Source organism: Dendropsophus ebraccatus, chromosome 7 (assembly GCF_027789765.1).
Source record: "Dendropsophus ebraccatus isolate aDenEbr1 chromosome 7, aDenEbr1.pat, whole genome shotgun sequence".
Taxonomy (NCBI): Eukaryota; Metazoa; Chordata; class Amphibia; order Anura; family Hylidae; genus Dendropsophus; species Dendropsophus ebraccatus.
The window spans coordinates 30,470,987-30,484,801 of record NC_091460.1 but is presented as its reverse complement, the minus strand read 5'-3'; positions in this window follow the sequence as shown (position 1 = coordinate 30,484,801).

Genomic DNA, 13,815 nt, shown 5'->3' with positions numbered 1-13,815 from the left:
AGATAAGTGAACAGTCTTAAGTGACCCTAAGCACAAGACTTACCCTTCACAGGAAAAGATGCTTGACATCTCCTTTCCCTTTGGCACTGCGCTCTACGCTCCTCTGTCTGGAAAGTTCCCTTACCAAGAGTGTGTATGCATGTGTGTTTTATTTCCTTGCTCAAAATTAGGGCTGAGAGGACCTGTCAAACTTTTGAGGTTCAGCAACGTTCTCCAAACCTGAATGCTCGGCATTTGCTTTTCTACAGCTTCAGAAGTTGGATGCCACCTTTAGGAATCATGGAAAACATGGATATAGTCATAGGGGGAGATTTATCAAACATGGTGTAAAGTGAAACTGGCTCAGTCGCCCCCGGCAACCAATCAGATTCCACCTTTCATTTTCCAAAGAGTCTGTGAGGAATGAAAGGTGGAATCTGATTGGTTGCTAGGGGCAACTGAGCCAGTTTCACTTCACACCATGTTTGATAAATCTCCCCCATAGTCCGTAAAGTGTATCCATGTTTTCCTGGCAGCCATAGGGCTGTATCCAACTTTTGCAGCCACTGGGAATCAAATGAAAATTATAAGTAAGATGTGTGTACAGAAAAATGCAACTTATGATAATAATTGCATACACAATCTAGCTCCACCATAAATTGCCCTGTTCCAGCACTACCTTCCATCCTTGATGAGGACAAGGCAAGGAAAAGTTTCAAAATTTCAAATTCCACCAGTGTGTAACCAATTCTTTAATCTTTATTGCTTCTCCAGGAATAAAAGCTCCTGACATATACAAGAGTCAGTGCATCTTATTCCTGGTCATACCACCATTACACTTTGTGCTCCATATGAAGGGATAGTGATCACTTGTAATGTAGTGTTTGCAGTCCTGACTTTCTTGCATTCTATGTCTGTGTCCAGCTATCATTTGCAGGTCATGGGGTCAATGAAGTCAGTGGTGTGTAGCAGACAGTATAATTTAGGGCCACTCCATGGAACATGCCCCCCCAAAACTCATTTGGCCTAACGGCAGGAACGGCCATGAGCATTACATGCATTATACAGCTCATTTACTGTAGATTTAAAGGGTTAGAAAAACAAAACAAAGCAAAAAAAAAAAAAAACAGCACCACCCCTGTCCTCAGGTTGTGTGTGGTATTACAATTAAGCTCCATTCACTTCAATGGAACTGAGCTGCAAACACACACCCAAACTAAGGACAAGAGTGCCGCTGTTTTTGGAGGAAATCAGCCATGTTTTTCTTAGACTGGACAACCCCTTTAAATACCTTATGATAGCGTTTCTTGTGGAGAAGCCCTAGAGATGCTGGATGTAGCATGGTGTAGTTTAGTATGGGCCGGTCCATATCTGTTATATATAATGTATCTTGTCTACAAGGGGAGAAAGCTAAACTCTTTAAAATAAATAATGTAATGGTGAGGTTGTGCTTACAATGTAAGTACCATTTCCTTGGGCATTTCTCATGCTACAATACATCAACCTGTCACCTGACAGCAACCGCCATTAATGCCGCCGTTAATCACACAGTTTAGAAGGCTCTTAAATCTTCCAAAACTTTCTGTAAAACTGCAGTAGGTACAGTGATATTCTTCCAGGCATTAATTCATACACATGAACTGTCAGAAGCCGTGATGGATGCAGTAAAAAAATGAAATAAATGTTTGCGATAAAGCAGGAATCAGCCTACATAGCAGATTAATGCTCTCGCCGAACAGGACAATGAGGCAAACCTCTAATTACATATAGAAAAAGGTCATAAGGTCAAACTAAGGTAAGCAAAGGTAAAACTAAGTGAAAAAAGCTTACATTATAAAAATATAATATACAATGTAACCCAGTTATGAGGGGGCATAACGTTATTCCGCAGGTCTGTATGGGTATGACAACTAATATGTATGTGTTTTATGTTTTTAGTGACTTAAAGGGAACTTGTGACCTCTCCTGACCTGTCTGTTTTAGTAAATACTTGTGTTCCCTATAAAATAACAATTCTGGATCACTTGTTTTTATAGCTGTGTTGTGTGCGGTTCCTGTATTATTTTTTACAAGAAATGTGTGACTCAATAACCAAGTGGGTGTTACCGATTGGAGGGGTGTCCATACACAGTCTGACAGTGCCGGACTGTGTAGGGACATGCCCCCAATTACATTTAGATTACTGGTGGCTGAAGAGGTTGGATGCAACTGGAAAACATGGATACAGCCATAGGCTATGTTCACAATAAGTATATTTTCATAAAGCGGTTTATACGAAAATATACGTTACATTGCTTCCTATGGAATCCCTAGCGGCGCCGCAAAGAACTGACATGTCAGTTTTCTACGGCCGCTATTTAGAGAATAGTGGCCGCAGAAAACCATGTCAGTGCACACTATGTAGCGAGCGGCTCCGGACGTACGCTCCATAGTGTGCAGTGGGGAGTTCAGATGCGGGCGCACACGGATGCGCCCGCATCAGAACTCTGCGGCTAAAAAGATCATCTGGCCGGGATGATCTTTTCGGAGACCGGCTGCTTTGTGACCCGGCCGGGTCATAGAACGGCCGGTCTCATACGTTGTATGAACATGGCCATAAGCTGCATCCATGTTTATCCATGTTTTTACTTATAGTAAAAGTAATTTTGTTGCCTATAGCAACCAATCACAGATCAGCTTTTATATTGCTCTGGTAAAACGAAAGCTGAAGAGCAGTGGTGTACCATGGAGGCAGACCATGCAACTACTATGGGGCCCCTATCAGCAAAACATGTGGCCTTTCTCCATGGTACTAGCGGGAGGCATTGTCAGCTAATTCACCAACAGAACCTTCCAACCCCAGAGAAACATTGGCTCCTCGCAGCATCAGGATCAGGCACTGGCACTAGTGGCTGCCACTTGAAGCTCCCAACCAATACATCCCCCCAGACAGTGACAGCTGGAGCCGGCACTGATCACTGGTGCCATCTGCCTTCTGCACCTCCCACCCATCGGTCGGCAACCCAACATCCTGCCGCCTGCACCTCACTACTCCGGCCCCCTCCTCCCCAAAAGAGACACTGCCTGGCACCATCCTCCTTCGAGTCATGTAAGTATATGCATGGCAAGGGAAGTACAGGATTCATGGGGCCCCATACAGATTCTTGCTATGGGGCCCCATGAATCTTAGCTACACCCCTGCTGAAGAGTGATTGGTTTCTATGGGCAACAAGCTGATAGGTTGCTATGGGCAACAAACAGAATCTATAAGACATATTGCTAAATCTTCCCCTGTGGAGGTGTTTGGATGCCTATAGAGAACAAACTGTGATGATGGCTGATAACAGAGAACAACAGTGCTCTTTATGTCCAGCAAGGTCAGAACCTTTACACAAATTTTCCCAATGTACCTACCCAAATTTGGGGTGCAACAGTTGAGGTGCTCATTCTAAAGATGAAACGAAACTATCAGCATTCGACTCACCAGTAACGGTAAGCTAAGAAAATAATAAGCTAAAACCCAAATCAGGAATCCAAATATGGAAAGTATCTCTCGTCTCCCGACTCTCCCGTATTCTCTGACCACGTTCATCAGCATACACAAAAAAAAAAAAAAAAAATTCCCTGCAGGTGAAATATTGTCCATCGTGTGAACACGAACGACCCATTAGCAACTAAAAATGATTAATACCCTCACAAATTCCCCTCGGCGAGAGCTGGGTGACTTCCATCCGTCGTCTGTTTTGAGATAATTCCGATAACATTATATAGAACATAATGGGTAATAAAGTAATTCTCAATCACGGCTGAAAGACATTCTATAGAGTACAAATTGTACCATCTGGCAGCCTCTCAGCCGCTGGATTTAGAGGGTTTACATACTGTACACACCGGGAAGGTCAGTGTTTCCAGAAAATTAATTTGTTCCTCCAATGAGCTCCATTGTTCTGTCGTAATTGTTTAAGTAAATAATATAAGTGTTTCTAATTATGCAGAACTCGACAAACAGGCTTTCCATGCTCGCCAGCCATAAATTAGCTTTATCTATTCCAGAGGCTGCCACTTCTGCTTCTATAAAGGATTAGGGCTTATATTTATGTTTTGCTAGGCAACAATTCCGGCACGATAGAGAACGCCGCCGATAAAAAGACTAAAAAGTAACACAAAACAAAACACTTAAACGTCAAGCAAACAAAAAAGTATCTCGCCTGCTCACCACCAGCTAATAAAAGGGTAATCCCATTTAACAAAACATACCGTATATAATTTCCTTTTTCCGCTGTCTACAATAAGACCCGTAATATAAAACGTCATTATTATGTGGGAAGATGTGAGCAGCTAAAGGATATTGTTATTGTATGCAATAAAAAAAAATTACTAATATTAACAAAAAAAAAGTATACTGTGTATATAGAGAGAGATGATAAACAAAATAAAACATTGTAAGTATAAATCCATAGAAAAAGAAAGACACAAGTTTAAAAAAAAAGTCAAATCAGGAAAATTTCAGAGAACTAGAGCGATCAGCCCATTTATTAACCCCTTAGTGACCAAGAATATTGCAGCCTTATTGCCCAAACTGTTTTCATCTTTTTTTCCCCCATCACACTCTAAGAGCAAAAACTCTTAAAAGAAAAGTTGTACTTGTAACAGCATTATTTCTTATATTTTCTTGTTTGTTTTTTTTGTGTGTGTGTGTGTGTGTGTGTTTTAAATATATGCCATAACATGGAAAACATGGATGGAAACAGTTAGTGATTGTGCTGCTGGACAAGAGGTGACAAAACAAGATCTGTTACAAGCCGCAGTCATGATTTGACCATAGCATGTAATGGGTTAAACTGCACAGATCATACATTTCCCCAATCATGGTGTCAGGCTGGGACTCAGGAACATAGGCCCTGCTGTCAGTGCCTACTTACCACTATCTGCCCTAGGCGGCAGTGGGTAACTGGGCGACAGTCCTTGTCCTGGATTGGTGAAACACAGAGGCAAAGACGGAACAAACAAACACAATAAACACAGGGTAAACGAGATGGATCAGTAACTAACAGTCGTTGTAGTACAAAATCAGAAGTCGCGGAGAATAGTCAAAGTGTCAAGCCAAAATCGAGAAACCAAGGAATAGCTTACTCACACTCTAAAGAGGCTCTATTGCATGCAAAGAGGATGATCAGGGGAGTAGTTTTATGGAGGCTAGAGTCCCAGCCCCAGGCATGATTGGGGCAGAGACCCCAGTCTCCTTCCCATATAACAGAGCTGACCGGAGGTCCGGCCGCTAGTGAGCATTACACAATATAGAACACCTGTCAGGGATGCCGTCGGTGAGTTCCCTGCAACCAGCCGGGCCAGCTGCAAGAGACGCCGTGAGCACTGAAAGGAGGCCGGCCGCACGCTCAGGCAGTGCAGGGAGCTGGGTGTTGCGGCCAGCTCCGGACACATGGGGGTACATTAATTAAGTCTGGCTTTTTTTACGCCGGGCTTACAAATGTCCCCATGCTCAGAGCTGGTGTAGGTTTCAGTATCATTTTCCCCCCGGAAAAATGATAAATGAGGCTCACGCAAAGGCCGCGTCCCCCTCTGCATGCTGCCGCAACCCTTGTAACGCCCCCTCTCCGCCCCACTGGCAAAGGGGGCGCAAATGGGCCTGGTGCGAATAAAATAAAAAGACCATTTGCGAATATTTTTCCTCTTTGAATTGTCTGATTAGCCCAGTTCATAAAAAGTTAAGTCATCATGGGAGGAAGAGATGGGATTGATGAATCTCCATTGGGTCTTTATATGTAAATAAAAGAAACCTAACTCCTGAGTAATAAAACAACCATAACGTGCACAGAAGCTTTTTTCCCCCGTACTGTCAGAGCTCTCACTTTATTACACCATCAATACACATTAGTAACTTGGTGACACGGCTCAAGATCTTGAATCACGATTATATTGTATTGGATGAAAATGTTTCGAGACCACTAATGTAATTCATCGCATTTGTCTCTGTGGTTTGATGGAGTAGAAGCTTCTGATTTTAAAGGGACGCAAAATCAAAAATGATAACTGCCTTAAAGTAAGATTTTTTTTTTTTTTTTTAAGACCCACAGGGACAATTCCATTGCATTGCTATGATCAGTTCAACCGGACTACTGTATTAGTGTAATAGGCATGGAGGCCTTCAGCTGCCTTGGTAACCAAGGAGCAGCCCACAAAAATGTTGTAGGGGTGCAGATCAGATAGCTGACAGACGTAAAAAAATGTTATTTAGTTATTTAAATGCTGTGATCACAGCAATCCCCTGATGTTTAATATACATTAGCCTTGGGGAAGCTGTCTGTGACAGTAGTGCTGCAGCCCTGTAGCAGAGCAAGTGGTGACTTTCAGTTTTCCCTGCTTGTTCTGCTACACTGTGCTGTGGCTGCAGCGCTACTGATACAGACAGCTTCCCCCAATGTAATGTCTATTCTAATGCAAGCATGTAATATATAGACGTCAGGGGAGGCTGCAGCACTAGTGACCTAGACAGCTCCTCTAGTGTAATGTCTATTCTAATGGTAATATGTATTACATAGACATCAGGGGAGGCTGCAGCACTACTGACAGACAGCTCTCCCAGTGTAATGTCTATTCTAATGATAACATGTATTGTGTAGACATCAGGGGAGGCTGCAGCTAACACAAACAGCTCTCCCAGTGTAATTTAATGTCTTTACTAATGCTAACATGTAAAATATATACGTCAGGGGAGGCTGAATCACTAGTAACACAGACAGCTCCCCCGTGTAATGTCTATACTAATGCTAACATGTATTATATAGACGTCAGGGGAGGCTGAAGCGCTACTGACACAGACAGCTCCCTCAATGTAATGTCTATTTTACTTGTAACATGTATTATATAGACGTCAGGGGAGGCTGAAGCGCTATTGACACAGACAGCTCCCCCAATGTAATGTCTATTTTACTTGTAACATTTATTATATAGACATCAGGCGAGGCTGCAGCACTAGTGACACAGACAGCCCCCCCCCCCCAGTGTAATATATATTCTAATGGTAACATGTATTATATAAACATTAACAGAGACTCAATATCTGCATACAGCAGCACTAGTGATACATTATTGAGTGCTAGGACCAGGATTTCTGCAGGCCTGAAATTCCTGAAACAGCCATTAGTGGCAGCAGAGGGACCATTTTGCCCCTACTCCTGCCACTTAATGTAAAAATGTAAGAATGTAAAATAAATATATATATATATATATATATATATATAATCAAGATATGTTACAAATCTATCTATCTATCTATCTATCTATCTATCTATCTATCTATCTATCTATCTACATATATACCACTTTAAGCGTAAACCCTGTATAGGAAAAGTCCATTAGATATCTGTTTATATCAACCTTGGGTAGATGTAAGCTGACTGAAGGGTGAAGTGTCCACAGTTAGGGTCGATTGACTTGGAAGTTAAGTGGCTGATAAGATGGGGAGTGATGGCCCAAAAGGGATAAGATTAAATGAAGGCATCAGATAATGAAGGGGTGTGAAGAGTACTACATGGTCGTTTCCTTTCAGATACAATGGATCACCACATCCTAATCAATACGGTAGATACACTTTGAAGCCATCACATAATTAGGGTAAAGATTGATCTACAGAAGTACAGAGGGGATAGTCAATAGTAATGTAAGGGTCGAGTCCATAAATGGTCTAATAAATATTCAGTTTATTATCCATATATAATCAAGAACTTGCAGCACATCCAGAATAATTATTATCCAGAGTTTTCCAGGTTTAAAATGGGGGAGGGTGGAAGAAGGGAAGGAAGTCATACGAATAATGGCAGCAGTGGAGGTCTAGTGTGAAGATGAGGAAACCTCCAGACATTAAATTTGGGGGATTTTACTCTTACTGGGCCATCAAATTATTGGCAGATTGAATGCTGATTAGCATTCAGTTTCAGGGACAGGTGGAGATTCGCTGCTTTTTTTTTTTTTTTTTTGTATACTGTAGGCTTGAAATATAAGCCCTACTCCAAAAAAAAGCCCTAGTTACAGTCAGCCAATCAGTGCCAGGCTTGTTATGCTCCGCCCCCACCTGCTTAGCACAAGCTGCAGGGGAGGAAGGAGGGGTAGGAAGATGTACAGTAAAGTACATTGGATATGGGGGGACAGAGAAAACATGTGTGGTGTACCCTGGTGTGATGTTATATCGGAGGAGTGGCTGGTCACTTGCTAGGTTTTGTAGTGTGACACCACTCCGGTGGTGGATGGCTGAGCAACAGCCGAACCTTGGGATGTTGTCACGTGACGCCAGTGCCTGGTGGGCACACAGGTCTGATGGCACGCCTACTTTTTTTTTTTACAAGGCCCTTTTCCCCTGTGGTCAGTGTCCTGCCAGGTTGCTTCTGGGTCCCTTGGGGTTATGTCACGGTTATGGCCAGAGTGGGATAGTGACCCTCCCGGATGATAGGACCTGCCACCCACTGTAAGGGGAAATGTCCCAAGGTTGCCGTGTGTGCTGTGTCGGTGGTGGCGAATAATCACAGAGTCTTTGGATATAGTTGAGTTGGTTTACTATCTGTAAATGTGCAGCAGGTAATACAGGTTCAAAAGTATGAGGTTCCTTTAGATAAAGTAGTTGAAATACACTTGACAAAGTTCCCAATAAACACTTGACAATAGGATGACCAGATCTGTAATAGAAGTGCAGTGTAGGATATAGTCATGTTGGTTGGGGTGGTGCTGAGTGATACAAGAAGCAGAGTGGTATAGAGGAGGATGCCGTGGGAGTCTTAACCCATGTAGTACTGTGCTCTGCCGGGATGTTGGAGGATGAGGTAGAATACTTAGAAGAAGAGGAAGAAGAACACCTGTGCCCTTGTATTGACCTTGAGTTAGTCTTCACACCACCTTATGCCCACTAGACTCAGCTGAGCCTTCCTAATGGGTGACACAGACCCCAGACCTTGTTACCTGGGATGAGCGGAATGCTGAGGGTTCCCTGCTGACAACCGCGCTGTGAGACAGAGTTCATAGGCTTACTGCAACTTTGCTCTGTCCAGACCAGTTCCTGGCTCTTTGGCTCTTTTGTGGATACTGTCCTGCTCTGTTACTTCTCCTTGTCCACGGCGTGGGTTGTGGTGGCCTCTGGGAAGTCCTCTCTTAAGATGCTTTAACACTATGTAGTGCTGTGTAGTGTTTCTAGTGAAGAAGTTGTGAGAGGTGTGCTGTCTTGCATCCTTCCCATGCGGGGTACTGACTAAGACTGACTTTTAGAGAACGGGGACCTAACAGAGGGCCAGGACCCAGATAGGATCACTGTGGAGAGCTATCTGGCTAGTGTCCTTCCTCCCCACTGTCCAGAACGGAAAAGACCTTGCTCCTCCTCCACCCATGTGACTTACTTCCTCTCTAGCATGTAAGATGCGCTGTGAGTGGGTGAAAGAGTGCAACAGAAGAAGAAAGGAGGAAGTGATAGGAAAGAAGAAAACAGAACTCCTACTGGTCTACAGATTCTGGTGACACATAGAAAACAATAACCCTTTGCAATCCTTTAGCTGTGCAGCTTCCATATACAGATACATAATATAGCGAATCTAGTGGCGAACTTTAGTACTACTTTTATCACCATAATAACACAATAAGTACAGACTTTTGCAAAGGGTGTATACAACTGCAATACCCATGGTAGGATACCACACATGGGCCAACTACAGAGGGGGAGGGAGGTATACAGTATGGGGACTACCTGCAGAGGGGGATGTATACAATATAAAGGGGACTTACTGCAGAGAGGGGGTGTATACAGTGTGGGGACTATCTGTTGAGGGGATGTATACAGTATAGAGGAACAACTACAGGGAGAGGGAGGGGGAGGGAGGTATACAGTAATACAGTATGGGGACTATCTGCAGGGGGTGTGTATACAGTATGGGGGGAAAACTACAGGGAGAGGGATGTATACAGTATAGGAGGCCTAACTACAGGGAAACGTAAAGTATAAGAACCTAACATGAGTGGGACATACAGTATAGCAGGGCAGCTAGCTACTGTGTGGAATGGGGCTACAGTGTAGGGACATATGTGTTTCTCGAAAATAAGCCCTAGCCCTTTTTAAAAGACGATAAAAAATATTATAAGTCCCGTCTTGTTTTTTAAAAAAACATGGTACAAAGTCTTAGAGTTTCTATACTCAGTACACAACACAGCCGGTTATCTCTATAGCAGACCTTAACCCCCACTGATCAAATCTTTAGACATGAAACATGAAAGTTTTTTTTTCTATTATGATAGTATCCTTTAAGGTGTACAACCTGCCTCTTCTGTCTCAAGTAAAGTAACATTAAGCGTAACACCAATGGCGGACGAGGCAGAGTTCCCGGTAGAACTTAATATTTTAGAAGATGAAAAATGCTGTGTTTGCAAGATGCATTGACTTCTCCCGCAGAGGTCACTGACTGAAAATTGGATACTGTAAATATCAAGATCTGGCAGCACATTTCAGGAAGCGTGTTGATCTTCTGAGGACTCTGACCTATCTTATGCTCAACAATTCAAAATAGTGATATGAGAATTGTTGGCCCTTATGTAAGGGTCAGTCTGCTGGAGAAATAACATGAAGCGCACAGACAAGGACGGGAAATGGACAAAGAAGCCTTTCTAGACTACCAGTTTTTTAGGGAACTATTTCTTATATCTGCTTTAGGCCACATTTACACAACATATATTTTCATTAAACAACAGCCGTTATTTATTGACAGCGGCCAATTGCTTTAATTACTATGGAATCCCCGCTGGAGTGTATACACACTGTATATGCTCCGGCCGGGATTCAATACCGCTGCACAAAAAACTGGCATGTCAATTTTGGGCGACCACTATTCATTGAATAGCGTCCGCACAAAATTGTCTGTGCAGACAATGTAAAGTGCAGCTCTCAACGGACTTTACATTTTCTGCAATGGCTAACTGGAACGAGAGCACACCCGAAAGTGCCAATGTTCCATTTCCAAAAAAGTGATGTTAATCCAGTTGGTACTGCAGCACTTGCCGGGCCGAATAACACAGACAGCAGCGATTTTATAACCGTGTCACATCCACTATCTTACAAAGTGTGAACGTGGTCTTAAAGTGGATGTACCATCAGGTAAATCTCTGTTTTTGTTTACCTTAATCGATCAGCACAGGTACGCCTTTTTTTGAAACACCGCCTAGTTCCTGCTCTTGCCGCCAGTCTTTTCCAGAGCACCGAAGGTAAATCTCAGGCAGAATCAGTGGGAAGCTAAGTGTGGGACCCTGTAGACTTATGGACCTGTGCAGGCCTGGAGCTGAAATGCTAATCTTCCCCTGGCCATACCTATATTAAGTAAAAAATAATTTATACAATTATTTACTTTTAACCCTTGTTAGTGAACAGCAGAGACAGACAACAAATTGATAGGAAGGGGTTAATGCATTGGAACTGAATTTCAGCAGATCAGGCATCAGTAGTCAACCTAAAAAAGCTGAGAGGCACCCCTGATTTATGGTCTTAGTCACAGCTGTAACCCCTGTGACCTCTATAGCCACACCACTGCCCAACCCCTAACTGGTCATATAGTGACTTTCTTGCCCCATCCAGCCAGGATTCTTCTTGTCAGATCATTGGTAGCCCAAACAATAGGAGACAAAAGACAATTTTTTGTTTCATATGATTCATGCCTAGAAAAAAAATAAAAGAAAGTAGAACATGTAGTATAAAACAGAACAAACATTATCTATAATTTGAGTCAAAGAAGATAATGAATAAACTCAGCGTATTTTATTAACCGGTGAACAGAACGGTACAGTACAAGCTCAGCCAACTCCCGGGTCCCGATAGACAATGTAATTGTGGAGGCCTTTTTCTCCCCACCTACAAGACAGTATGGCTTCTGGTTTGAAACATCCCAGGAACAAAAGAAACCAAAGGAAATATAGGTGTATTTTCAGAAGACAAGTGTTATCTCAATTATAGAGGAGTTAGTACGGTATAAAAGCGCCGCACAAAAACCAGCGATGCACTCAACAGAACAAAATACTCTGCTGGATTCTTAACATGAAAACAACAATCCGAAGATGCAGAGAATGCACCGCTCCTGACAACTTACTCTGTCTTTTCATGTTCACTTGTGCACCAGGTGAGTTATTGTTTGGAATAATAGAGGGATAATATGATGTTCTTTCATGCTTTGTGATAATATTATAGGGCGGGCGGAGGGAGAACTCTCCAACTTTTAATTATACTTATTTAAAATCAAGGAACAAGCGTACTTTGTGTTGGTGTATCGGCACGCCATTGTCTTCTGCTGCAATTGTGTCTTTTTGGTTCAATTCTTTTCCTATAGGCTATGAAAAGATTAAAAAATAAATAAATAAAAACATACAATATGTGCATTACAATGTTTTAAAAATTTGCTTTGTACTTAAAATAAACTACTATCTGGTGTTTATTGGTAGTGATGAGCGAATACTGTTCTATCGAATAGATATTCGATCGAATAGTGAGATATTAGAATATTTGATATTCGTACGAATATCCCGCGAATATTCGATAAATATTCGATAAGCGTTCATATCCCCCAGCTTCCGGTTTCACCCTCCAAATGGTCAAATAGATGTTTTTCACTAATCGAATACTTGTTCCCATAGACTTTAATGGGATTGAATATTCGATCGAATATTCGAAAATTTGCGGGATATTCGTACGAATATCAAATATTCGAATATCTCACTATTCGCTCATCATTATTTATTGGGATATTTATGGGCAGTATTAGGTGCGTAATTGACGACTAGGTGCAAAAAGGCACCAATTTCTATGTCTATCTCAGTAGCTATCCCACTATCCCAATATTTTTTTCTTTCTAATTGGTTTAAGAATTTTTATTACATAATAATGGGATAGTCAACTTTTTTAATAACAGAACTTAGAGATATGCTTTATGGCACACTCCATGGACACATGGACATACAATGACAGGTGCCCCATTAGCATGAATGAGAACAATTTCTGGTTTTCTGGGCATGCTCTGTGACCTTTGCATAGGTCAGTCCACAAGGAGGCAAAGCTGTGATCAGCATCTTTTGTTTTCTCTCTCCCTGCCAGTGTCACTTTTTACTGTAAGGCTATGTGCACACTATGTAAGAGACCGGCCATTCTGTGACCCGGCCGGGTCACAGAACGGCCGGTCTCTGAAAAGATCATCCCTGCAGTACCAGCCGGAAGATCTTTTCGGCCGCAGGTTTCTGATGCGGGCACATCTATGCGTGCCCGCTTCAGAACTCCCCAAAGCACACTATGGAGCGAGCAGCCGGAACCGCTCGCTCCACTGTGTGCACTGACATGATTATTCGGCCCCTATCGCTGAATAGCGGCCGCAGAAAACTGAAATGTCAGTGTCAGTGTAACTGCTCTGGCCGGGATCCCATAGACGGAGAGGTAACATATATTTTTGTAATAATCTCGGCCATTGTACATTGGCCGTGATTTTACGAAAATATACGTTGTGTGGACATAGCCTAATGCTGTACAGATCACTTTCCAGCAACCTCCTCTATATCATTAGAGACAGAACAGGAAGTATTATCTTGGTTTTAGCCCCAATGGTGAAAATACAAACTGCAGGTTTCAGGATTAATTTCAGAATATAGATGGTAAAATGGAAAATTAGAAAAAAAAATATATAAAAATGGATTTAAAGAATAGGACATAGTCCCTTTAAAGTGTATTTGTCACAAGTTTTGACCATTACTAGTTTATGATACTGTACATCACCATCCATATCCCTATCAACACCTACCCTATTTTACATAGGTCACTTTCATGCCCCAAAAACTGCT